This window comes from Hordeum vulgare, chromosome 5H, assembly GCF_904849725.1.
Source record: "Hordeum vulgare subsp. vulgare chromosome 5H, MorexV3_pseudomolecules_assembly, whole genome shotgun sequence".
Lineage (NCBI taxonomy): Eukaryota > Viridiplantae > Streptophyta > Magnoliopsida > Poales > Poaceae > Hordeum > Hordeum vulgare.
This window is the reverse complement of record NC_058522.1, coordinates 12,591,848-12,618,983: the sequence shown is the minus strand read 5'-3', so window position 1 is coordinate 12,618,983 and position 27,136 is coordinate 12,591,848. Positions and strand designations below refer to the sequence as shown.

Sequence of the window (27,136 nt, the reverse complement as noted above, 5' to 3'; positions counted from 1 at the left end):
CTGAAATCCTTCCGGAATCCAAACACCAACTTCATATATACCAATCTTCGTCTCCGGACCATTTCGGAACTCCTCGTGACATCCGGATATCATCCCGGACTCCGAACAAAACTTCGGTCACCAACACATATAACTCAACTATACCAAAACATCACCGAACCTTAAGTGTGCAGACCCTGCGGGTTCGAAAACTATGTAGACATGACCTGAGACACTCTCCGGTCAATAACCAATAGCGGGACCTGGATGTCCATATTGGTTCCCACATATTCTACGAAGACCTCTATCGGTTGAACCTCTATGTCAAGGATTCAGTTAACCCCGTATGTTGTTCCCATTGTCCTTCGGTATGTTACTTGCCCGAGATTCGATCGTTGGTATCTCCATACCTAGTTGAATCTCATTATCAGCAACACTACAGGAATCGGGCATTTTGCCGTCAGGACGCTACAGACGGCAAAGAGAGAATTACAGACGGCAAAATTTTTGCCGTCATCCCATGACGGCAAACAATGTCGTCATCCCATGTGCCCGCAAAGGGTGTCATTGCCGTCAACAGCCGGGAGAGCAGACGGCAAAAAATTTGCCGTTAGTAAAATTATGTTGCCGTCTTCTGGTCTTGTAGACGGCAAATATTTGGTAGGAAGACGGAACAGCCTAGCTAATGAACGACGTTAGTCATTTTTGCCATGTGCTTGACGATATCACAGACGGCAAAATAGTCTGTTGTTTGCCGTCTTCTTCATATGTACAAGACGGCAAACCACCTTAAAAATTTGCCGTCTGTCCACCGTGTACAAGACGGCAAAACCACATCATATCTTTGTCGTGTGTTGATGTTGTTCTAGACGGCAAATTAATAGACAATATAACAATATAAATAAACAATATAACAGCAGAAATATACAATATAACATAAATAGACAATATAACAATATAGTCCATAACACATTCATATATATATATATATATATATATATATATATATATATATACATAAAGCACACACCATACCACATCAATATAACAAGTGTCGACAAATAAGATCACAAAGGTTGGCCTCCATGTAAGGCAAAACACATCATTGAATCTAGAAACAACACCACCTAACCTACTACATGGACACTATAGTACATACCCCAACTCCACAAGCGCACTACATACTGATTCGCGATGCCGCCGATGATGCAACAACCACAAGCAAAACCAAAAAGGCAAGGGAGGCTGGTGGTCCAGGTTGCTGTCTGCGCGCCGCCTCTGTTTGCCACCTCTAAATGCCATAAAGTCTAGGTTGTGGTCATGTCATAGGCATCATTACCATTGCCTCCCGCCCCCCTCCATCATCAGGCTTATTTACAGTAGTTGCTCGTCCTCCTACTCCATGTCTCCATCCGCATGGACAAGAGCAAGTTAGTTGAATGACATGCACATGCTAAAACTGCAAGGCATATATATTTATCTACATAAACTGCATGTGAACACATGTGATGAATTGATAACTGAAATCTGTACTGTACTGATAGGTGTTATGCACCAATATGTACATGTAAACACTTCACCGGATATTTCCTTGCAAACATTGTAAGGCAAAGATAGATAGTGGTACTACACATACTGAAGGTAAACCGTATTGACTTGAAAGCAATAAATTGACTGTATATGTTTGCCAACATAAAATTCTACTCAACTTTTCACGTACATTTACATGTTCCGAGATACCGAATGCAACTGGTTTGTAGAAGAAAGAGATTATTTCCTATGAAATGCACACCTTACAATTAAATAAAATCATTGTTGAGCAACAGATAAAAATAGTATCTCCTGAGTTGTGACAATCCTAGATTGATATTATAGCTTTTCAACTCATGTTAAATAAACATAGCAGATTACAACACTTGGAAAGCATAGAGATTTCTATTTATAAATAGGTAGGAGTATAGAAAAAACACCTCTGAGTGATACACTCATTGCTTGTACACTTTTATCTGATGGGTTGTGCAGCAAGATGAACCATTTTCTTCGGACTTCTCCAAATAGAGTATGCAACACCTCCTACTAAACGTAATGTAAAAATGAGATGCAACTAAAGAGAAGATACACAAGTAATGTAAGCAATTTAAAAACAAAATAGCACATGTGTGCGCCCATCAAAAGCACATTCAAATATGTACAGACTGGAATATATAACACAACTCATTCACATTGATTTGTACGGCTTCGGTACAACCGTGTCATTGAATATCAAGGAAATAGTAAAATGTTGCACAAAGAGATGATGCACTACATATCATGTTTGTAAACAAGTTCACTCTTCCAGATGCTCAAGTCCTACGCATGAGATAACATGGCAAAGAAGCAATGGGAACATTCATTGCGGACCATGAGAAACAGCGGTATAAAAAAAGAGTTCACTTTTTTTTGCTTACAGTATAGGATAAATTTAATAGCTTGTTCAACGGCACCAACCTAAAAGTGCTACCAAATCTGTGATGAAATGAATAGTAAAAGGAATGCTTCCTTAGAAAGCAAGTCACCAATTTTTATCTGATGTAAAGAGAAAAGAGGAACGCTTTCTTAGAAAAATGAACAAACCCGAAAACAAGCTTTGCACAACCAATCTTGGTGCCCCTGGAGCGTAACAAGTTCTATGGGCCTGTAATGACCATGATTTCCATCGAGTTTTTTCTCTTCTGTAGATATGCTCTCCTGTAATAATATGGAAAGAACCAAGTCAGTTTCTCACTAATAATCACAAGACAAATTGGCTGGGAAACTAATCCTTACTGCTACAGGATCAAAAATAGTAATCCCTGTGTAAAGAAATATAAGGACGTTTTGATCACTAGAGGGAGTAGTTTCTAACATAAATATTAGTGTCAACTGAACTCTCACAAGTAAGACACCTGCTTGGTAAGCTCGATTACCACAAATTGAATATTAATTCTGTATAGGATTACACTAAAGAAAAACATGAAATCATTTATAAGTTGACTATTTGTGGGGCCTCTTTTATATTTTGAAGGGATTGACACACAGGATAGTAGTTCCATCATGATGAGTACTTTTCTACTAACAACCATCTCCATTAATAGCATACCCAAGACTGGACCTGGAGCATTTGGTACATCTCACTCATATCTAGCAAAGGCAGCAATAGGTATTATATAACAACCTACAAGCTCAACAATTAAGACATGTTTATATCTTGCAAAAGAAACATGTGACATTTTAGCAATCAAGATAAAATTAAGCGGTCCAAGTAAACGTGCTCAAACAATAATTATCTGGAAAAAATTATTTGTCCCTGCTACATGTAAATCCAATACCCATTCAATACTTGGCATCACTAAACGAGAAATCTAAATGACAAAATTAGTAATCTCTGCTCCTACTTGAATGAGCTCAACAAATATGACACCATGCACTCTGCATCATAAACACTAGAAATCACCATGGACAGCACATAATTTCTCTAGCAATAGGGCTCCATGGTCGTGGACACGCGCAGAGCACGAGCGTTAGCATGAGCGAAGCAGAGTAGAGGGGCAGTTGGTTGCTTACCAGATATGTCGGAGAAGAAGAAGAACGACTGGATTCATCGGAGTGGAAGAAGAATCACAAGGTGGCTGTGTCCTGCACCGCCACCTGCGCACATCGGAAAGTGCATCAGGGAGCCAAGCCATGATCGCTTATGCATCAGGGCTACCAAATCGAACAAAACAGGGGAGGGGGAGCAAAACATTGACCTACTGGTAATATAACATATACACCCTCTTTACACTATTAAAGACGTTTTGTGCATACCTAATAACATATCACACACTTGACTATTTAAGCAAAAAACATGAGCTGCGCCTTCAGACCTGGTGCTACCACAAGTGTTGATTTCTGAATTTGTACCTAAGCACAAGTTCAGTTCATATACACAAATATATTATGTATGTTTGTGCATGACCATGCAGCACTAAAGTGAATAATGTGGACGGTGACATATACCGATTGACATGGAACAATATACTATGCTGGTAGATTTTCAATCACGTGTCTAGAGGAGAATTCATAGTTGTGTAATTGCACATGGTCGGCAATGCTTTACCTCCACTAATAATGCATATTGCACACTTAACTATTTTTAGCTAAACATGAGGCGCACCTTCAAACCTGGTACTACAAGTGTTAGAGTCTGAATTTCTTTTGTACCACAACATAGGATGAGCAGAGAGAGAGATGACAAACCCAAGCTGTTGCTGATTTGATGGACCTGGACGACGGTTGCACCATAGATTTGCTCTCTAAGAAAGCCTTCCTCTTTTCTCTGGTCAAACCCAAGTCACCATAGAAAAATGAACATGCACAAATCTATTCAACATGCTGTAAAGCAATCTACTCTAAAATCAGAGAGCATGCAACATAAAAAAGGATTAAACAAGAAACATTTAGATCTCCATAGGCATGCAGATCGCCCCACCTCCCTTGCCTGTTTCTCATCTTTCTCGTCCTTTTACACCTTCTACTCCATCCTCATCCCCTTCTACTCATTTTATCTGGTCACGGAATAGACCAAACTGATGCCCCTAAAAACAAACCATTCAGATCAGAAATTGTACAATGGAAAAATGAAATTTTCTTCCCAAATCAAGCGACGTAGAAGACCGCCGGTGGCGGAGACGAGGCCGTGCCCCAAACCCTAACTGCGGATGGATTGGGCATGAGCATTGGAGGCGTGGAGGGATGGATTTGCTCGGATGGATCAACACAGCATGACGAGGAGACCTCGGCAACGTCCTGCGCGCCGGCCATGGCCGCCGGAGCTCGCTAGAGGCACGCAGGTGGCAGAGACGAGGTCGCACCCCAAACCCTAACCGTGGGGAGTGGATTGGGACGAGCATTGTAGGCAGGGATGGACGGATCTGGGCGGAGGGATCAACGCAGCATGTCTACGTGAGCTCGGTAACGTCCCGTGCGCAGGCCATGGCTGCCGGAGCTCACCGATAAAGTCGTTGTCGGCGGCGGCTAACCCTAGGTCGTGGGAGGGGGCAGAGGAGATGTGGCTGCGGAGAGAGTGTCTTCGACGCGGCCGGGTGGAAGTTTTCCTTTTGTTTATTTACTTCCTTTTTTATTCTCTCGGGAGAGCGTGGAGGTTTTCTTTAATTGTTCACACGGTCTTTGCCGTGAGTTGGGACGACGTGAAACGGCAAAGAAGATGTCTTTGCCGTGAGGTGCGTGGACGATAGGCGGCAAAAGTCTTTCCCCGTTTAGTTTCTGTCTATAGCCCATGTTTGCCGTTACTAGGAAAGCAGAGAGCAAACCATTATTTTTGCCGTCAGCGTACCTAAATGATGACGGCAAAGAAGTCTTTGTCGTCAAGCCTCTTTCGCCGTCTGTCTTTTGAAATCTTTGTCGAGAGTTTTGTTTTTCCGTCAGTTGGTAGACGGCAAAAATACCTTTGCCATCTGCCCCGATAAAAGGCTGACGACAAAGAGGATTCATGTCGGCAAAATAGTTGATTCCTGTAGTGCAAGTCTCTTTACTCGTTCCATAATACAATATCCCGTAACTAACTTCTTAGTCACATTGCTTGCAAGGCTTGTTGTGATGTTGTATTACCAAGTGGATCCCGAGATACCTCTCCGTCACACGGAGTGACAAATCCCAGTCTTGATCCATGCCAACCCAACAAACACCTTTGGCGATACCTGTAGAGCACCTTTATAGTCACCCAGTTACGTTGCGACAGTTTGATAGCCCAGAAGGTATTCCTCCGGTGTCCGGGAGTTGCATGATCTCATGGTTATAGGAACATATACATTGACATGCAGAAAACAGTAGCAATAAACTGACACGATCATATGCTACATTCATAGTTTTGGGTCTTGTCCTTCACATCATTCTGTCAATGATGTGATCTCGTTATCAAGTGACAACACTTGTCTATGGTCAGGAAACCTTGACCATCTTGATCAACGAGCTAGTTAACTAGAGGCTCACTAGGGTCAGTGTGTTGTCTATGTATCCACACATGTATTTAAGTTTCCAATCAATACAATTCCAGCATGGATAATAAACGATTATCATGAATAAAGAAATATAATAATAACCAATTTATTATTGCCTCTAGGGCATATTTCCAACAGTCTCCCACTTGCGCTAGAGTCAATAATCTAGTTCACATCACTATGTGATTGCAATGAACCTAACACCCATACAGTTATGGGGTTTCATCATATCTTGCTTGTGAGAGAGGGTTTTAGTCAACGGGGCTGAACCTTTTAGATCTGAGTGTGCTTTACAGATCTCTATGTCATCATGTAGGTGCTTCTATCAACGTGCCATTTTGGAACTATTCCAGATGACTGCTCTACTATACGAATCCGGTTTACTACTCACGGTTATTCAGATTAGTGTCAAAGCTTGCATCGACGTAACCCTATACGACGAACTCTTTAATCACCTCCATAATCAAGAAAAATTCCTTAGTCCACTAGTTACTAAGGATAACTTTGACCGTTGTTCGGTGATTCAATCATGGATCACTCTTTGTACCCCTTGACAGACTCATGGCAAGGCACACATCACGTGCGGTACACAGCACGACATACTTTAGAGCCTACGACTAAGGCATAGGGGACGACCTTCGTCCTTTCTCTTTCTTCTGTCGCGGTCAGGCTTTGAGTCTTACTCAAATTCACACCTTACAACACAGCAAAGAACACCTTCTTTACTGATCTATTTTGAACTCCTTTCAAAAACTTGTCAAGGCATGCATTTCATTGGAAGTTCTATTTAGCATTTTGATCTATCTCAATATATCTTGATGCTCAATGTTCAAGTAGCTTAATCCAGGCTTTCCTTTGAAAAACATTCAATCAACCCTTTATGCTTTCTAGAAATTCTACATTATTTCCGATCAACAATATGTCTACCACATATACTCATCAAAAATTCTATAGTGCTCCCACTCACTTCTTTGGAAATACAAGTTTCTCACAAACCTAGTATAAACGCAAAAACTTTGATCATCTCATCAAAGCGTATATTCCAACTCCGAGATGCTTGCTCCAGTTCACATAAAGATTGATAGAGCTTGCTTACTTGTTAGCATCTTTAGGATTGACAAAACCTTCTGGTTGTAGCACATACAACCTTTCTTCAAGGAAACCGTCGAGGAAACAATGTTTTGACATCCTGTGTGCAATATTTCAAAAATAATGGAGCAACTGCTAACATAATTCCAATAGACTTTCAGCGTCGCTATGAGTGAGAAAGTCTCATCATAATCAACTCTTTGAACTTGTCGGAAACATCTTTGCGACAAGTAGAGCTTTTCTTAATGGTGATTTTTCATCATCATCGCGTGTCTTCCTTTCAAAGATCCATCTGTACTTAATAGTCTTACGACCATCAAGTAGTTCTTCCAAAGTCTACACTTTGTTTTTATACATGGATCTTCTCTCGGATTTCATGGCCTCCAACCATTTGCCGGAAAACGGGCCCACCATCGCTTCTCGATAGTTCGTAGGTTCATTGGTGTTCAACAACATGACCACCAAGACAGGGTTACCATACCACTCTGTAGCAGTACGCGGCCTTGTCGACCTACGAGGTTTGTAGTAACTTGATCCGAAGCTTAATGATCACTATCATCAGTTTCCACTTCAATTAGTGTAGGCGCCACATGAACAACTTCCTGCGCCCTGCTACACACTGGTTGAAGTGACGGTTCATTAAACTCATAAAGTTCCACCACCCTCCCACTCAATTCTTTCGAGAGAAACTTTTTCTCGAGAAAGGACCCATTTCTAGAAAAAAATACTTTGCTTCCGGATCTGAGATAGGAGGTATACCCAACTGTTTTGGGTGTCGTACCAAGGGGTTCGGCCGAAGGGGGGAGGAGGATTCCTCCTCCAATCCTAGTCCAACTAGGATTGGAAGGTGGAGTCCTTCCCTTCCTTCCCACTTCCCCTTTTTCTCTTTTTTTCTTATCTCCCTGCGCAGGGGCCTCTTTGGGCTTGCCCACCAGCCCACTAAGGCTGGTGCGGCACCCCTAAGGCCTATGGGCTTCCCCAGGGTGGGCTGCCCCCCCCCCCCCCCGATGAACATCCGGAACCCATTCGTCATTCCCGGTACATTCCCGGTAATTCCGAAAACCTCGTGACGTCCGTGATCTCATCTGGGACTTCGAACAACATTCGGTAACCAACCATATAACTCAAATACGCATAAAACAACGTTGAACCTTAAGTGTGCAGATCCTGCGGGTTCGAGAACTATGTAGACATGACCCGAGGGACTCCTCGGTCAATATCCAATAGCGGGACCTGGATGCCCATATTGGATCCTACATATTCTACGAAGATGTTATCGTTTGAACCTCAGTGCCAAGGATTCATATAATCCTGTATGTCATTCCCTTTGTCCTTCGGTATGTTACTTGCCCGAGATTCGATCGTCACTATCCGCATACCTATTTCAATCTCGTTTACCGACAAGTCTCTTTACTCGTTCCGTAATACAAGATCCCGCAACTTACACTAAGTCACATTGCTTGCAAGGCTTGTGTGTGATGTTGTATTACCGAGTGGGCCCCGAGATACCTCTCCGTCACACTGAGTGACAAATCCCAGTCTTGATCCATACTAACTCAACGAACACCTTCGGAGATACCTGTAGAGCATCTTTATAGTCACCCAGTTACGTTGTGACGTTTGATACACACAAAGTATTCCTCTAGTGTCAGTGAGTTATATGATCTCATGGTCATAGGAATAAATACTTGACACGCAGAAAACATTAGCAACAAAATGACACGATCAACATGCTACGTCTATTAGTTTGGGTCTAGTCCATCACATGATTCTCTCAATGAAGTGATCCAGTTATCAAGCAACAACACCTTGTACATAGTCAGAAGACCCTGACTATCCTTGATCAATTGGCTAGCCAACTAGAGGCTTGCTAGGGACAGTGTTTTGTCTATGTATCCACACATGTATCTAAGTCTTCATTCAATACAATTGTAGCATGGAAAATAAACGATTATCTTGATACAGGAATTATAACAATAACTTATTTATCATTGCCTCTAGGGCATAATTCCAACAGTCTCCCACTTGCACTAGATTCAATAATCTAGCCCTCACATCACCATGTGAATTACATTGTAATAAATCTAACACCCATACAGTTCTGGTGTTGATCATGCTTTTCCCGTGGAAGAGGTTTAGTCAGCGGGTCTGCTATATTCAGATCCATGTGCACTTTGCATATATTTACATCCTCCCCTTCGACGTAGTCGCAGATGAGGTTGAAGCATCGTTTGATGTGTCTGGTCTTCTTGTGAAAACGTGGTTCCTTGCTAAGGCAATGGCACCCGTGTTGTCACAAAACAAGGTTATTGGATTCAGTGCGCTTGGCACCACTCCAAGATCCGTCATGAGTTGCTTCATCCAGACACCCTCCTTAGCCACCTCCGAGCCAGCCATGTACTCCGCTTCACATGTAGAATCAGCTACGACGCTTTGCTTGGAACTGCACCAGCTTACCGCACCCCCATTAAGAATAAATACGTATCCGGTCTGCGCCTTAGAGTCGTCCGGATCTGTGCCAAAGCTTGCATCGACGTAACCTTTTACGGCGAGCTCTTCGTCACCTCCATACACGAGAAACATCTCCTTAGTCCTTTTCAGGTACTTCAGGATATTCTTGACCGCCGTCGAGTGATCCACTCCTGGATTACTCTGGAACCTGCCTGCCATACTTATGGCCAGCCTAACATCCGGTCTATTGCACAACATTGCATACATGATAGAACCTATGGCTGAAGCATAGGGGACGGTGCTCATATGCTCTCTATCTTTATCAGTTGCTGGGCACTGAGTCTTACTCAATCTCGTACCTCGTAAAACTGGCAAGAACCCCTTCTTGGAGTGTTCCATTTTGAACCTCTTCAAAACTTTATCAAGGTATGTACTTTGTGAAAGTCCTATCAGGCGTTTCGATCTATCCCTATAGATCTTAATGCCTAGAATGTAAGCAGCTTCTCCTAGGTCCTTCATAGAGAAACTTTTATTCAAGTAATCCTTTATGCTCTCCAAAAACTCCACGTTGTTTCCAATCAGCAATATGTCATCCACATATAATATTACAAACGCCACAGATCTCCCACTCACTTTCTTGTAAATACAAGATTCTCCAACCACTTGTATAAACCCAAATGCTTTGATCACCTCATCACAGCGTTTATTCCAACTCCGAGATGCTTGCACCAGTCCATAAATGGATCGTTGGAGCTTGCACACTTTGTTAGCATTTTTAGGATCGACAAAACCTTCGGGTTGCATCATATACAACTCTTCCTTAAGGAAACCGTTGAGGAACACCGTTTTGACATCCATCTGCCAGATTTCATAATCGAAAAATGCAGCTATTGCTAATATGATTCTGACGGACTTAAGCATCGCTACGGGTGAGAATGTCTCATCGTAGTCAACTCCTTGAACTTGTGAAAAACCCTTTGCCACAAGTCGAGCTTTATAAACGGTCACATTACCGTCAGCGTCCGTCTTGTTCTTAAAGATCCATTTGTTCTGAATAGCCTTGCGGCCTTCAGGTAGTACTTCCAAAGTCCACACTTTGTTTTCATACATGGATCCTATCTCGGACTTCATGGCCTCCAGCCATTTGTTGGAATTCGGGCCCACCATTGCTTCTTCATAATTCGCAGGCTCATTGTTGTCTAACAACATAATTGATAAGACGGGATTACCGTACCACTCTGGAGTAGTACGCGGTCTCGTTGACCTGCGAGGTTCGACAGGAACTTGATCCGGAGTTTCATGATCATCATCATTAACTTCCTCCTCAACCGGCGTCGCAACGACAGGGGTTTCCCCTTGACCTGCGCCACCATCCAGAGGGATGAGAGGTTCGACAACCTCATCAAGTTCTATCTTCCTCCCAATCAATTCTCTCGAGAAAAACTCCTTCTCGAGAAAAGCTCCGTTCTTAGCAACAAACACTTTGCCCTCGGATTTGAGATAGAAGGTATACCCAACTGTCTCTTTTGGATAACCTATGAAGATGCACCTTTCCGCTTTGGGTCCCATCTTTTCAGGCTGAAGCTTTTTGACATAAGCATCACATCCCCAAACTTTAAGAAACGACAACTTTGGTCTTTTGCCATACCACAGTTCGTATGGTGTCGTCTCAACGGATTTTGATGGTGCCCTATTTAAAGTGAATGCAGCTGTTTCTAATGCATAACCCCGAAACGATAACAGCAAATCGGTAAGAGACGTCATAGATCGCACCATCTCTAATAAAGTACGATTACGACATTCGGACACACCATTACGTTGTGGTGTTCCAGGCGGTGTCAACTGTGAAACAATTCCACATTGTCTTAAGTGAGCACCAAACTCGAAACTCAGATATTCACCCCCACGATCAGACCGTAGGAACTTGATCTTCTTGTTACGATGATTTTCAACTTCACTCTGAAATTGCTTGAACTTTTCAAATGTTTCAGACTTGTGCTTCATCAAGTAGACATAACCATATCTACTCAAATCGTCAGTGAAGATGAGAAAATAACGATATCCGCCGTGTGCCTCCACGCTCATCGGACCACACACATCGGTATGTATGATTTCCAACAAGTCACTTGCACGCTCCATTGTTCCGGTGAACGGAGTTTTAGTCATCTTGCCCATGATGCATGGTTCGCACGTCTCAAGTGAATCAAAGTCAAGTAAATCCCAAAGTCCATCGGAATGGAGTTTCTTCATGCGCTTTACACCAATATGACCTAAGCAGCAGTGCCACAAAAACATGGCGCTATCATTGTTAACTCTAACTCTTATGGTCTCAATGTTATTTATATGTGTATTATCATTATCAAGATTCAGTATGAACAATCCTCTCACATTGGGTGCATGACCATAAAAGATATTACTCATAGAAATAGAATAACCATTATTCTCTGACTTAAACGAGTAACCGTCTCGCAATAAAACAAGATCCAGATATAATGTTCATGCTTAAAGCATGCACTAAGTAACTATTAGTTAAGTTCATGACTAATCCTGATGGTAACTGAAGTGAAACTGTGCCGACGGCGATTGCATCAACCTTGGAATCATTTCCCACGTGCATCGTCACTTCATCTTTCGCCAGCCTTCGCCTATTCCGCAGTTCCTATTTCGAGTTGCAAATATGAGCAACAGAACCGGTATCGAATACCCAGGCACTACTACGAGAGCTGTTTAAGTACACATCAATAACATGTATATCAAATATACCTGATTTTTCTTTAGCCGCCTTCTTATCAGCCAGATACTTGGGGCAGTTGCACTTCTAGTGACCCATACCCTTGCAATAATAGCACTCCGTTTCAGGCTTAGGTCCAGCTTTGGGTTTCTTCGTCGGATTGGCAACAAGTTTGTCGCTCTTCTTTGAATTACCCTTCTTTACTTTGCCGTTTCTCTTGAAACCAGTGGTCTTATTCACCATCAACACTTGATGCTCTTTACGGAGTTCTGACTCTGCGACTTTCAGCATCGCGAACAACTCGCCGGGTGACTTGTTCATCCCTTGCATGTTGTAGTTCAACACAAAGCCCATATAGCTTGGCGGCAGTGATTGAAGAATTATGTCAGTGATAGCCTCTTGCGGGAGTTCAACCCCCAGCTCAGCTAGACGGTTTGAGTACCCAGACATTTTGAGCACATGTTCACTGACAGACGAATTCTCCTCCATCTTGCAAGCATAGAATTTATCGGAGGTCTCATACCTCTCGATCCGCGCGTTCTTCTGAAAGATAAACTTCAACTCCTGGAACATCTCATATGCTCCATGACGCTCAAAGCGACATTGAAGTCCCGGCTCTAAGCCATACAAGACTGAACATTGAACTACTGAGTAGTCCTCCTTACGTGTTAACCAAGCGTTCTTAACATCTTGGTCAGCCGTAGCGGGTGGTTCATCTCCTAGCGCAGCATCAAGGACATAATCCTTCTTCCCAGCTTGCAGGAGCAACTTAAGATTACGAGCCCAGTCTACAAACTTGCTTCCATCATCTTTCATCTTAGCTTTCTCTAGGAACGTATTAAAATTCAGGGTGACTGTCGCGTGAGCCATGATCTACAACACAAATATATACGAAGTGGACTTAGACTATGTTCAAGATAATTAGAGTTTAACTTAATCAAATTACTTGTTAAACTCCCACTCAAAAAGTACATCTCTCTAGTCATTTGAGTGGTTCATGATCCAATTCCACTAGCTCAAGTCCGATCATCACGTGAGTTGAGGATAGTTTCAGTGGTAAGCATACCTACGATAATCATATCAACTATATGATTCATGATCGACGTTTCGGTCACAAATGTTCTGAGGCCATGTCTGCACATGCTAGGTCGTCAAGCTTAACCCGAGTGTTCCGCGTGTGCAACTATTTTGCACCCGTTGTATGTGAACGTTGAGTCTATCACACCCGATCATCACGTGGTGTCTCGAAACGACGAACTGTAGCAACGGTGCACAGTCGGGGAGAACACAATTTCATCTTGAAATTTAGTGTGAGATCACCTCATAATGCTACCGTCGTTCTAAGCAAAATAAGGTGCTTCAAAGGATTAACATCACATGCAATTCATAAGTGACATGATATGGCCATCATCACCTGCTTCTTGATCTCCATCACCAAAGCACCGGCACGATCTTCTGTCACCGGCGCCACACCATGATCTCCATCAACGTGTAGCCATCGGGGTTGTCGTGCTACTCATGCTATTACTACTAAACCTACATCCTAGCAAAATAGTACACGCATCTGCAAGCACAAACGTTAGTTTAAAGACAACCCTATGGCTCCTGCCGGTTGCCGTACCATCGACGTGCAAGTCGATATTAACTATTACAACATGATCATCTCATACATCCAATATATCACATCACATCGTTGGCCATATCACATCACAAGCATACCCTGCAAAAACAAGTTAGACGTCCTCTAATTGTTGTTGCATGTTTTACGTGGTGACCATGGGTATCTAGTAGGATCGCATCTTACTTAGGCAAACACCACAACGGAGATGTATAAATTGCTATTTAACCTCATCCAAGGACCTCCTCGGTCAAATCTGATTCAACTAAAGTTGGAGAAACCGACACTCGCCTATCATCTTTGAGCAACGGAGTTGCTCGTAGCGATGAAACCAGTCTCTCATAAGCGTATGAGTAATGTCGGTCCGAGACGCTTCGATCCAACAATACCGCGGAATCAAGAAAAGACTAAGGAGGGAAGCAAATCGCACATCACCGCCCACAAAAACTTTTGTGTTCTACTCGAGATGACATCTACGCATGAACCTAGCTCATGATGCCACTGTTGGGGAACGTCGCATGGGAAACAAAAAATTTCCTACGCGCACGAAGACCTACCATGGTGATGTCCATCTACGAGGGGGATTTCCGATCTATGTACCCTTGTAGATCGCACAGCAGAAGCGTTAATAAACGCGGTTGATGTAGTGGAACGTCCTCACGTCCCTCGATCCGCCCCACGAACTGTCCCACGAACCGTCCCGCTATCCATCCCATGACCCGCTCCGATCTAGTGACGAACGGACGACACCTCCGCATTCAGCACACGTACAGCTCGACGATAATCTCGGCCTTCTTGATCCAGCAAGAGTGACGGGGAGGTAGATGAGTTCTCCGGCAGCGTGACGGTGCTCTAGAGGTTGGTGGTGATCTAATCTCAGCAGGGCTCCGCCCGAGCTCCACAGAAACGTGATCTAGAGGAAAAACCGTGGAGGTATGTGGTCGGGCTGCCGTGGAAAACTTGTCTCAAATCAGCCCTAAAACCTCCGTATATATAGGTGGGAGGGGAGGGGCCTTGTCTTGAGCTCCAGGAGCCCCAAGGGGTTCGGCCAAAGGGGGGGAGGAGGATTCCTCCTCCAATCCTAGTCCAACTAGGATTGGAAGGTGGAGTCCTTCCCTTCCTTCCCACTTCCCCTTTTTTCTCTTTGGTTTTCTTATCTCCCTGCGCAATGGCCTCTTTGGGCTTGCCCACCAGCCCACTAAGGACTGGTGCGGCACCCCTAAGGCCTATGGTCTTCCCCGAGGTGGGCTGCCCCCACCCCCCGGTGAACATCCGGAACCCATTCGTCATTCGCGGTACATTCCCGGTAATTTCGAAAACCTTCCGGTAATCAAATGAGGTCATCCTATATATCAATCTTCGTCTCCGGACCATTCCGGAAACCCTCATGACGTTCATGATCTCATCCGGGACTCCGAACAACATTCGGTAACCAACCATATAACTCAAATACGCATAAAACAACGTCGAACCTTAAGTGTGTAGACCCTGCGGGTTCAAGAACTATGTAGATATGACCCGAGGGACTCCTCGGTCAATGTCCAATAGCGGGACCTGGATGCCCATATTGGATCCTACATATTCTACGAAGATCTTATCGTTTGAACCTTAGTGCCAAGGATTCATATAATCCCGTATGGCATTCCTTTTGTCCTTCGGTATGTTACTTGCCCGAGATTCGATCGTCAGTATCCGCATACCTATTTCAATCTCGTTCACCAGCAAGTCTCTTTACTTGTTCCGTAATACAAGATCCCGCAACTTACACTAAGTCACATTGATTGCAAGGCTTGTGTGTGATGTTGTATTACCGAGTGGGCCCCAAGATACCTCTCCGTCACACGGAGTGACAAATCCCAGTCTTGATTCATACTAACTCAACGAACACCTTCGAAGATACCTGTAGAGCATATTTATAGTCACCCAATTACGTTGTGACATTTGATACACACAAAGCATTCATCCGGTGTTAGTGAGTTATATGATCTCATGGTCATAGGAATAAATACTTGACACGCAGAAAACAGTAGCAACAAAATGACACGATCAACATGCTACGTCTATTAGTTTGAGTGTAGTCCATTACATGATTCTCCCAATGACGTGATCCAGTTATCAAGCAACAACACCTTGTACATAGTCAGAAGACCCTGACTATCCTTGATCAACTGGCTAGCCAACTAGAGGCTTGCTAGGGACAGTGTTTTGTCTATGTATCCACACATGTATCTAAGTCTTCATTCAATACAATTGTAGCATGGATAATAAACGGTTATCTTGATACATGAATTATAACAATAACTTATTTATCATTGCCTCTAGGGCATAATTCCAACAACATGATATGGCCATGATCTTGTGCTTCTTGATCTCCATCACCAAAGCACCAGCTTGATCTTCATCGTCACCAGCGCCACACCATGATCTCCATCATCATGATCTCCACCACTGTCTCGTCATCGAGGTTGTCGTGCTATCTATGCTATTACTACTAAAGCTACTACCTAGCAATATAGTAAACGCATCTGCAAGCACAAACGTTAGTTTAAAGACAACCCTATGGTTCATGCCGGTTGCCGTAGAATCGACGTGCAAGTCGATATTTAACAATTACAACATGATCATCTCATACATCCAATATATCATATCATGTCTTTGGCCATATCACATCACATGCATACCCAGCAAAAACAAGTTAGATGTCCTCTAATTTGTTGTTGCATGTTTTACGTGGCTGCTATGGGTATCTAGTATGATCGCATCTTACTTACGCAAAGCCACAATGGTGATATTCAAATTGCTATTTAACCTTCTCCAAGGACCGCCTCGGTCAAATCCGATTCAACTAAAGTTGAAGAAACAGACACCCGCCAGTAATCTTTATGCAACAAGTTGCATGTTAGTCGATGAAACCGGTCTCTCGTAAGCGTACGAGTAAAGTTGGTCCGGGCCGCTTCAATCCAACAATACCGCCGAATCAAGAAAATACTAAAGAGGGCAGCAAATTCAACATCAACGCCCACAAACTCTTTTTGTTCTACTCGAGATATCATCTACGCATGAACCTAGCTCATGATGTCACTGTTGGGTAATCTTGCATGGGAAACAAAAAAATTCCTACGCGCACGAAGACCTATCAAGGTGATGATCATCGCTAAGCGGAAGCGTTAATAAACGCGGTTGATGTAGTGGTACGTATTCACGATCTGTCTCATGATCCGTCCCACGATTCGTCCCGATCAAGTGTCGAACGGACGACACCTCCGTGTTCCGCACACGTACATCTCGATGACGATCTCCGCCTTCTTGATCCAGCAAGAGAGGCGGGGATGTAGATGAGTTCACCAGCAGCGAGACGGTGCTCTAGTGGTGGTGGTGATCTATTCCTGCAGGGCTCCGCCCGAGTTCCGCAGAAAACCGATCTAGAGGAAGAACTATGAATTAGAGGTTTAGGGTTGCATGTGGCACAGTTGTGTCTCAAAAATCCCTAAACCTCTAGTATATAAAGGAGGAGGGAGGGGCAGCCATTGCGCCACAAGGGAAGAGCCCATGGGTCGGCCGAAGTGGAGGAGGGAGGAGTCCTCCTCCAATCCCACTTGGATTAGGACTCCTTCCTAAATTGCCCACCTCTTTCGGATTTTCCACCTTTTTCCTCATGGGATTTCCTTGGATGACTTTCCAGCCCATTAAGCCTTATTGTGCATTCAATAAACCCATGTGGACCCCTTGGGGCGTGGTGGGACCACCTAGTGGGCCCCCGGAACCCATTCGTCACTCCCGACACATTGCCAGCAATGCCCAAAATCCTTTCGGAATCCAAACACCAACTTCCTATATATCAATCTTCGTCTACGAACCATGTTGGAACTCCTCGTGACGTCCGGGATATCATGCAGGACTCCGAACAAAACTTCGGTGACCAACACACATAACTCAACTATACCAAAACGTCACTGAACCTTAAGTGTCCAAACCCTACGGGTTCGGGAACTATGTAGACATGACCTAAGACACTCTCCGGTCAATAACCAATAGGGGGACCTGGATGTCCATATTGGTTCCCGCATATTCTACGAAGAACTCTATCGGTTGAACCTCTATGTCAAGGATTCAGTTAACCCCGTATGTTGTTCCCATTGTCCTTCGGTATGTTACTTGCACGAGATTCGATCGTCGGTATCTCCATACCTAGTTCAATCTTGTTACCAGCAAGTCTCTTTACTCGTTCCGTAATACAATAACCCGTAACTAACTCCTTAGTCGCATTGCTTACAAGGCTTGTTGTGATGTTGTATTACCGAGTGGGCCCCGAGATACCTCTCCGTCACACGGAGTGAGAAATCCCAGTCTTGATTCATGCCAACCCAACAGACACCTTTGGAGATACCTGTAGAGCACCTTTATAGTCACCCAGTTACGTTGCGACATTTGATAACCCACAAGGTATTCCTCCGGTGTCTGGGAGTTGCATGATTTCATGGTCATAGGAACACATAAATTCACATGCATAAAACAGTAGCAATAAACGGAAACGATCATATGCTACATTCATAGTTTTGGGTCTGTCCATCGCATCATTCTCCCAATGATGTGATCCCATTATCAAGTGAAAATACTTGTCTATGGTCATGAAACCTTGACCATCTTTGATCAACGAGCTAGTCAAATAGAGGCTCACTAGGGACAGTGTGTTGTCTATGTATCCACACATGTATTTGAGTTTCCAAACAATACAATTCCAACATGGATAATAAATGATTATCATGAATAAACAAATATAATAATAACCAATTTATTATTTCCTCTAGGGCATATTCCAACAACGTCTACAACGTATCAATAATTTATGAAGTATTCATGCCATATTTGCCTATGTTTATAATAGCTTTATATGGTATTGATGCACTTTATATGATTTGTTTAGAACTAACCCGTACTGATATTGTTTTCAGCACAATTACTGTGGTGTTGTTTTTGTGTAGAAAATGGGAGTTTTCGGAATCACCTGAAACTCTTTTATGATTTTTTCTGGAACATATGAGCAATGTGTTGGGGAACGTAGTAATTTCAAAAAAAATCCTACGTCACACAAGGGTCTATCTAGGAGAGACCAGCAACGAGCAAAGGGGTAGAGCATCTTCATACCGTTGAAGATCGCAAGGCAGAAGTGTTACTAAGAACACGGTCGATGGAGTCGTACTCGCGGTGATTCAAATGGCGGAAGATTCGATCCGAGCACCGAACTTACAGTGTCTTCGCGTTCAACACACCTACAGCCTGGGGACGTCTCCTCCTTCTTGATCCAGCAAGGAGGGAGGAGAAGTTGAGAGAGAACTCTGGCAGCACGATGGCGTGGTGGCGGTTGAGCTATGTGGTTCTCCGGCAGGGCTTCGCCAAGCACCGCGGAGGATGAGGAGGTGTAGTAGGGGGAGGGCTGCTCCAGGGGCTAGGGTTCAGCTCCCATGCGCCTCCCCACTATATATAAGGGTGGAGGGGGCTGGTTTCTTCACCTCCAAGTCCATTGGGGCGTTGGCAAAGGTGGGAGGAAAGAAATCCCATCTTTCCCTTCCCCCCCGATTGTTATCCCTGTTTTTAGGGATCTCATCTTATCCCTTCGGGAAATGATCTTATTCCTTCTAAGGGGGGATCTTGTTGTGCCTTGACCAGGGGTGTGGGGCCTTGCCCCCACTACCCACGTTCATGTGGTTCCCCATGCAGGTGGGCCCCACTCTGGAACCTTCTAGAACCTTCCCGGTACGATACCGAAAAATCCTGAACATTTTCCGGTGGCGAAAATAGGTATTCCCATATATAAATCTTTACCTCCGGACCATTCCAGAACTCCTCGTGATGTTCGGGATCTCATCCGGGACTCGGAACAACTTTCGGTAACCACATATACGATTCCCATAACAACTCTAGCGTCACCGAACCTTAAGTGTGTAGACCCTACGGGTTCGGGAAACATGCAGACATGACTGAGACACCTCTCTGGCCAATAACCAACAGCGGAGTCTGGATATCCATGTTGTCTGCCACATGTTCCACTATGATCTCATCGGATGTACTACGATGTCGAGGATTCTCAATCCCATATGCAATTTCCTTTGTCTACCGGTATGATACTTGTCCGAGATTCGATCATCGGTATCCCTATACCTTGTTCAATCTCGTTATTGGCAAGTCTCTTTACTCGTTCGATAACACATCATCATGTGGCTAATTCCTTAGTCACTTTGAGCTCATTATGATGATGCATTACCGAGTGGGCCCAGAGATACTTCTCTATCACACAGAGCGACAAATCCGAGTCTCGATTCGTACCCACCCAACAAACACTTTCGGAGATACCTGTAGTGCACCTTTATAATCATCCAGTTATGTTGTGACGTTTGATACATCCAAAGCACTCCTACGGTATCCGGGAGTTGCACAATCTCATTGTCTAAGGAAATGATACTTGACATTAGAAAAGCTCTAGCAGATGAACTACATGATCTTGTGTTGTGCTTAGGATTGGGTCTTGTCCATCACATCATTCTCCTAATGATGTGATCGCATTATCAATGACATCCAATGTCCATGATCAGGAAACCATGACCATTTATTGATCAACGATCTAGCCAACTAGAGGCTCACTAGGACATGTTGTGGTCTATGTATTCACACATGTATTCCGGTTTCCGGTTAATACAATTATAGCCTGAACAATAGACAATTATCATGAACAAGGAAATATAATAATAACCAATTTATTATTGCCTCTAGGGCATATTTCCAACACTCTCCCACTTGCACTAGAGTCAATAATCTAGTTCACATCACTATGTGATTGTAATGAATCTAACACCCATGGTGTTTGATCATATCTTGCTTGTGAGAGAGGTTTTTATTCAACGGGTTTGAACCTTTCATATCCATGTGTTCTTTACAAATCTCTATGTCATCCTATAGATGCTGCTACTATGCACAATTTGGAAATATTCCATATGAATGCGCCACTATACGAATCCGGTTTACGACTCAGAGTTATCTAGATTAGTGTCAAAGCTTGCATATACGTAACCTTTTACGACGAACTGTTTAATCATCTCCATAATCGAGAAAAGTTCCTTAGTCCACTAGTTACTAAGGATAACTTTGACTGCTGTCGGGTGATCCATTCCTGGATCACTCTTGTACCCCTTGACTGACTCATGGCAAGGCACACTTAAGCTGCGGTACACAACATAGCATACTATAGAGCCTACGGCTGATGCATACGGGACGACCTTCGTCCTTTCTCTTTCTTCTGTCGTGGTCGGCCTTTTCAGTCTTACTCAAATATACACCTTACAACACAGCCAAGAACTCCTTCTTTGCCGATCTATTTTGAACTCCTTCAAAAACTTGTCAAGGTATGCATTTCGCTGAAAGTTCTATCAAACAGTTTGATCTATCTCCATAGATCTTGATGCTCAATGTTCCAGAAGCTTAATCTAGGTTTTCCATTGAAAAATACTTTTAAAACAACCCTATATGCTTTCCAGAAATACTACATCTTTTCTGATCAACAATATGTCAACCACATATACTCATTAGAAATTCTATAGTGCTCCCACTCACTTTCTTGGAAATACAAGTTTCTCATAAACTATGCATAAACCCAAAAGCTTCGATAAGTCATCAAAGCATATATTCCAACTCCGAGATGCTTGCTCCAGTCCATAGAAGGATCGCTTGAGCTTTGCATACTTATTAGCACCCCTTAGGATTGACAAAATCTTCTAGTTGTATCACATACAACCTTTCCTCAATGAAATCTTCGAGGAAACAATATTTTGACATCCTATCTGCAAGATTTCATAAATGATGCAGCAACTGCAAACATAATTCCAACAGACTTTCAGCATCGCTACGAGTGAGAAAGTCTCATCGCAGTCAACTCTTTGAACTTTGTTGGAAACATCTTTGCGACAAGTCGAGCTTTCTTAATGGTGACATTTCACCATCGTCATATGTCTTCCTTTTAAACGTCCATCTATAGTTAACAGTCTTACGACCATCAAGTAGTTCTTCCAAAGTCTACACTTTGTTTTCATACATGGATCCTCCTGTCGGATTTCATGGCCTTCGGCCATTTGTCGGAATCCGGTCCCACCATAGCTTCTCCATAGATCGTAGGTTCATTGTTGTCCAACAACATGACCTCCAAGACAGGGTTATCGTACCACTGTGTAAGAGCAGTGCGTGACCTTGTCGACCTACAAGGTTTGTAGTAACTTGATTTGAAGTTTCATGATCACTATCATTAGCTTCCACTTCAATTGGTGTAGGCGCCAAAGGAACAACTTCCTGCGCCCTGCTACACACACTGGTCAATAACCTTATCAATTTTCCACCATCCTCCCACTCAATTCTTTCGAGAGAAATTTTTCCTCGAGAAAGGACCCTTTTCTAGAAACAAACACTTTGCTTCCGGATCTAAGATAGGAGGCATACCCAAATGTTTTGGGTGTCCTATGAAGATGCATTTATCCCTTTGGGTTCGAGCTTATCAGGATGAAACTTTTTCACATAAGCGTCGCAGCCCCAAACTTTTAAGAAACGACAACTTAGGTTTCTCTAAACCATAGTTCATACGGTGTCATCTCAACGGATTTACGTGGTGCCCTGTTTTAAGTGAATGCGGTTGTCTCTAATGCCTAACCCATAAACTTTAGTGGTAATTTGACAAGAGATATCATAGTATGCACCATATCTAATAGGGCACGACTATGACATACGGACACACCATCAGACTATGATTTTCCAGATGGCATGAGTTGTGAAACAATTTTCACATTTTCTTAAATGTTTACAAAACTCGCAACTGAGATATATATGTTTACCTCCACGATCATATCGTAGACATATTATCCTCTTGTCACGTTGATCTTCAACTTCACTATGAAATTACTTGAACCTTTCAATAATTCAGACTTGTGTTTCATCAAGTAAATACACTAGTATCTACTCAAATTATCTGTGAAGTAAGAACATAATGATATCCACTGCGTGCCTCAGTAATCATTGGACTGCACACATCAAAATGTATTACTTTCAACAAGTTAGTTTTTTTTCCATTTCACTGGAAAACGAGGTCTTCAACCATCTTGCCCATGTGGTATGATTTGCATGTCTCAAGTGATTCAAAATCAAGTGAGTCCAAACTATCCATTTGCATGGAGTTTCTTCATGCGTTTATACCAACAGACATGGTTCGCATGTCTCAAAATTTTCAAAAACGTGTGAGACCAAAGATCCATCAGCATGGAGCTTCTTTATGCGTTTACACCAATAGACATGGTTCGCATGTCTCAAATGATTCAAAAATGAGTGAGCCCAAATATCCATCCATATGGAGCTTCTTCATGTGTTTTACACCAATATGACTCAAGCGGCAGCGCGACAAGTAAGTGGCACTATCATTACTACTTGGTATCTTTTGGTAACAATATTATGAACATGTGTATGACTACGTTCGAGATTCAACAAAGACTCATCGACATGCAAGTCGTGAATCCTATTACAAGAACATGATCAATCTCATACATCACATCCTTTTGGACATATCACATCACATAGCATACCCTGCAAAAACAAGTTAGACATCCTCTAATTTTTGTTGCAAGTTTTACGTGGTTGATTTGGGTTTCTAGAAAGAACGCTTCTTACCTACGTGACAGCCAGAACATTGATATGCCAATGCTATTTACCCTTCATAAGGAGCCTCTTCATCGAATCCAATCCAACTAAAGTGGGAGAGACACACACCCGCTAGCCACCTTATGCAACAAGTGCATGTCGGGCGGTGGAACCAGTCTCATGTAAGAGTACGTGTAAAGTCAGTCCGGGCCGCTTCATCCACGATGCCGCCGAATCAAGTTAAGACTAGTAACGACAAGCAATTGACAAAATCGTCACCCACAACTTTTGTGTTCTGCTCGTGTATAGAATCTACACATAGAACCTCGCTCTGATACCACTGTTGGGAAACGTAGTAATTTCAAAAAAAATCCTATGTCACAGAAGGATCTTTCTAGGAGAGACCAGCAACAAGCAAAGGGGTAGAGCATCTTCATACCGTCGAAGATCGTAATGCGGAAGCGTTATTATGAACGCGGTCGATGGAGTCTTACTCGCGGCGATTCAAATTGCAGAAGATCCGATCCGAACACCGAACGTACGGTGTCTCCGCGTTCAACACACCTACACCCCGGGGACGTCTCCTCCTTCTTGATCCAGCAAGGAGGGAGGAGAAGTTGAGGGAGAACTCCGCAGCACGACGGCATGGTGGCGGTTGAGCTATGTGGTTCTCAGGCAGGGCTTCGCCAAGCACCGCAGAATATGAGGAGGTGTAGGAGGGGGAGGGCTGCGCCAGGGGCTAGGGTTCAGCTGCCATGCTCTTCCCCACTATATATAGTGGTGGAGGGGGCTGGTTTCTTGCCCTCCAAGTCCATTGGGGCATTGGCAAAGGTGGGAGGAAACAAATCCCATCTTTCCCTTCCCCACCAATTGTTATCCCCCCTTTTTAGGGATCTTGATCTTATCCCTTCAGGAAATGATCTTATTCCTTCTAAGGGGGGATCTTGTTGCGCCTTGACCAGGGGTGTGGGGCCTTGCAACCACTACCCACGTTCATGTGGGTCCCCCATGCAGGTGGGCCCCACTCTGGAACCTTCTAGAACCTTCCCGGTAAAATACCGAAAAATCCCGAACATTTTCTGGTACAATACCGAAAAATCCCGAACATTTTCCGGTGGCCAAAATAGGACTTCCCATATATGAATCTTTACCTTCGGACCATTTCGGAACTCCTCGTGATGTTCGGGATCTCATCCGGGACTCCGAACAACTTTCGGTAACCAGATATGCGATTCCCATAACAACTCTAGCGTCACCGAACCTTAAGTGTGTATACCCTACGGGTTCGGGAAACATGCAGACATGACCGAGACACCTCTCCGACCAATAACCGACATCGGAGTCTGGATATCCATGTTGTCTGCCACATGTTCCACTATGATCTCATTGGATGAACCACGATATCAAGGATTCTCAATCCCGTATGCAATTCCCTATGTCTACCGGTATGATACTTGCCCGAGATTCGATCATGGTATCCCTATACCTTGTTCAATCTCGTTACTGGCAAGTCTATTTACTCGTTTTGTACCACATCATCCCGTGGCTAACTCCTTAGTCACAATGAGCTCATTATGATGATGCATTACCGAGTGGGCCCAGAGATACCTCTTCGTCACACAGAGCGACAAATCCCAGTCTCGATTTGTACCAACCCAACAGACACTTTCAGAGATACCCTTAGTGCACCTTTATAATCACCCAGTTACGTTGTGACGTTTGATACACCCAAAGCACTCCTACGGTATTCGAGAGTTGCACAATCTCATGGTCTAAGGAATTATAATTGACATTAGAAAAGCTCTAGCAAACGAACTACACGATCTTGTGCTATGCTTAGGATTGGGTCTTGTCCATCAGCATCTATTATCCAATGTCCATGATCAGGAAACAATGACCATCTATTGATGTGATCCCGTTATCAATGACATCCAATGTCCATGATCAGGAAACCATGACCATCTATTGATCAATGAGCTAGCCAACTAGAGGCTCACTAGGGACATGTTGTGGTCTATGTATTCACACATGTATTACGGTTTTCGGTTAATACAATTATAACATGAACAATAGACAATTATCATGTACAAGGAAATATAATAATAACCAATTTATTATTGCCTCTAGGGCATATTTCCAACAGTCTCCCACTTGCACTAGAGTCAATAATCTAGTTCCCATCACTATGTGATTGTAATGAATATAACACCGATGGTGTTTGATCATATCTTGCTTGTGAGAGAGGATTTTTTTTCAACGGGTCTGAACCTTTCAGATCCGTGTGTGCTTTACAAATCTCTATTTCATCCTATAGATGCTGCTACTACGGACCATTTGGAACTATTCCATATGAATGCGCCACTATACGAATCCGGTTTACGACCCAGAGTTATCCAGATTAGTGTCAAAGTTTGCATCAACGTAACATTTTACGACGAACTCTTTAATCACCTCCATAATCGAGAAAAATTCCTTAGTCCACTAGTTACTAAGGATCACTTTGACCGCTGTCCAGTGATCCATTCCTGGATCACTCTTGTACCCCTTGACTGACTCATGGCAAGGCACACTTCAGGTGTGGTACACAACATAGCATACTATAGAGCCTACGGCTGATGCATAGGGGACGACCTTCGTCCTTTCTCTTTCTTCTGTCGTGGTCGGGTGATAACCCACAAGTATAGGGGATCGCAACAGTCTTCGAGGGTAGAGTATTCAACCCAAATTTGTTGATTTGTCACAAGGGGAAGCCAAAGAATATTCTCGAGTATTAGCAGCTGAGTTGTCAATTCAACCACACCTGAAAGACTTAGTATCTGCAGCAAAGTTTCAGTAGCAAAGTAGTGTGACAGTAACGGTAGCAGCAGTAAGAGTAACAATAGTGACAGCAGTGGCAGTAATAGTAGCAGCAGTGAGAGCAGTAGCGGTAAAGTAACATAGCAAGAACCAGTAGGAAAAGACTCGTAGGCATTGGATCAGTGATGGATAATTATGTCGGATGACATTCATCATGTAACAGTTATAACATGGGGTGATTTGTAACTAGCTCCAGTTCATCAATGTAATGTAGGCATGTATTCCGTATTTAGTCATACGTGATTATGGAAAAGAACTTGCATGACATCTATTGTCCATCCCTCCCGTGGCAGCGGGGTCCAAATGGAAACTAAGGGATATTAAGGTCTCCTTTTAATAGAGAACCGGAACAAAGCATTAACACGTATTTGAGTTATATGGTTGGTTACCGAATGTTGTTCGGAGTCCTGGATGAGATCACGGATGTCACGAGGGTTTTCGGAATGGCCCAGAGACGATGATTGATATATAGGATGACCTAATTTGATTACTGGAAGGTTTTCAGAATTATTGGGAATGTGCCGGGAATGACGAATGGGTTTCGGATGTTCACCGGGGGGCAGCCCACCCCGGGGAAGCCCATAGGCCTTAGGGGTGCTGCACCTGCCCTTAGTGGGCTGGTGGGAAAGCCCAAAGAGGCCCCTGCATAGGGAGATAAGAAAATCAAAGAGAAAGAAAAAAAAGGGGAAGTGGGAAGGAAGGGAAGGACTCCACCTTCCAATCCTAGTT

General features: G+C 43.4%; 1 long non-coding RNA gene across 6 annotated transcripts; it reads right to left on the bottom strand.

Moving 5' to 3' along the window:
• Positions 1-1,018: 1,018 nt before the first annotated feature.
• LOC123395511 lies at positions 1,019-5,096 on the bottom strand. Of its 6 annotated transcripts, none has more exons than XR_006609778.1 (6): positions 4,693-5,096; positions 4,237-4,574; positions 3,562-3,645; positions 2,593-2,706; positions 1,950-2,055; positions 1,019-1,374 (listed from the first exon to the last, which is right to left on the bottom strand). It is a non-coding gene; the product is annotated as an uncharacterized LOC123395511 (long non-coding RNA). The 6 variants fall into 6 exon arrangements; XR_006609779.1 differs by having other exon boundaries at positions 4,990-5,095; XR_006609776.1 differs by having other exon boundaries at positions 4,237-4,315; positions 4,469-5,089.
• Between the last annotated feature and the right edge of the window lie 22,040 nt (positions 5,097-27,136).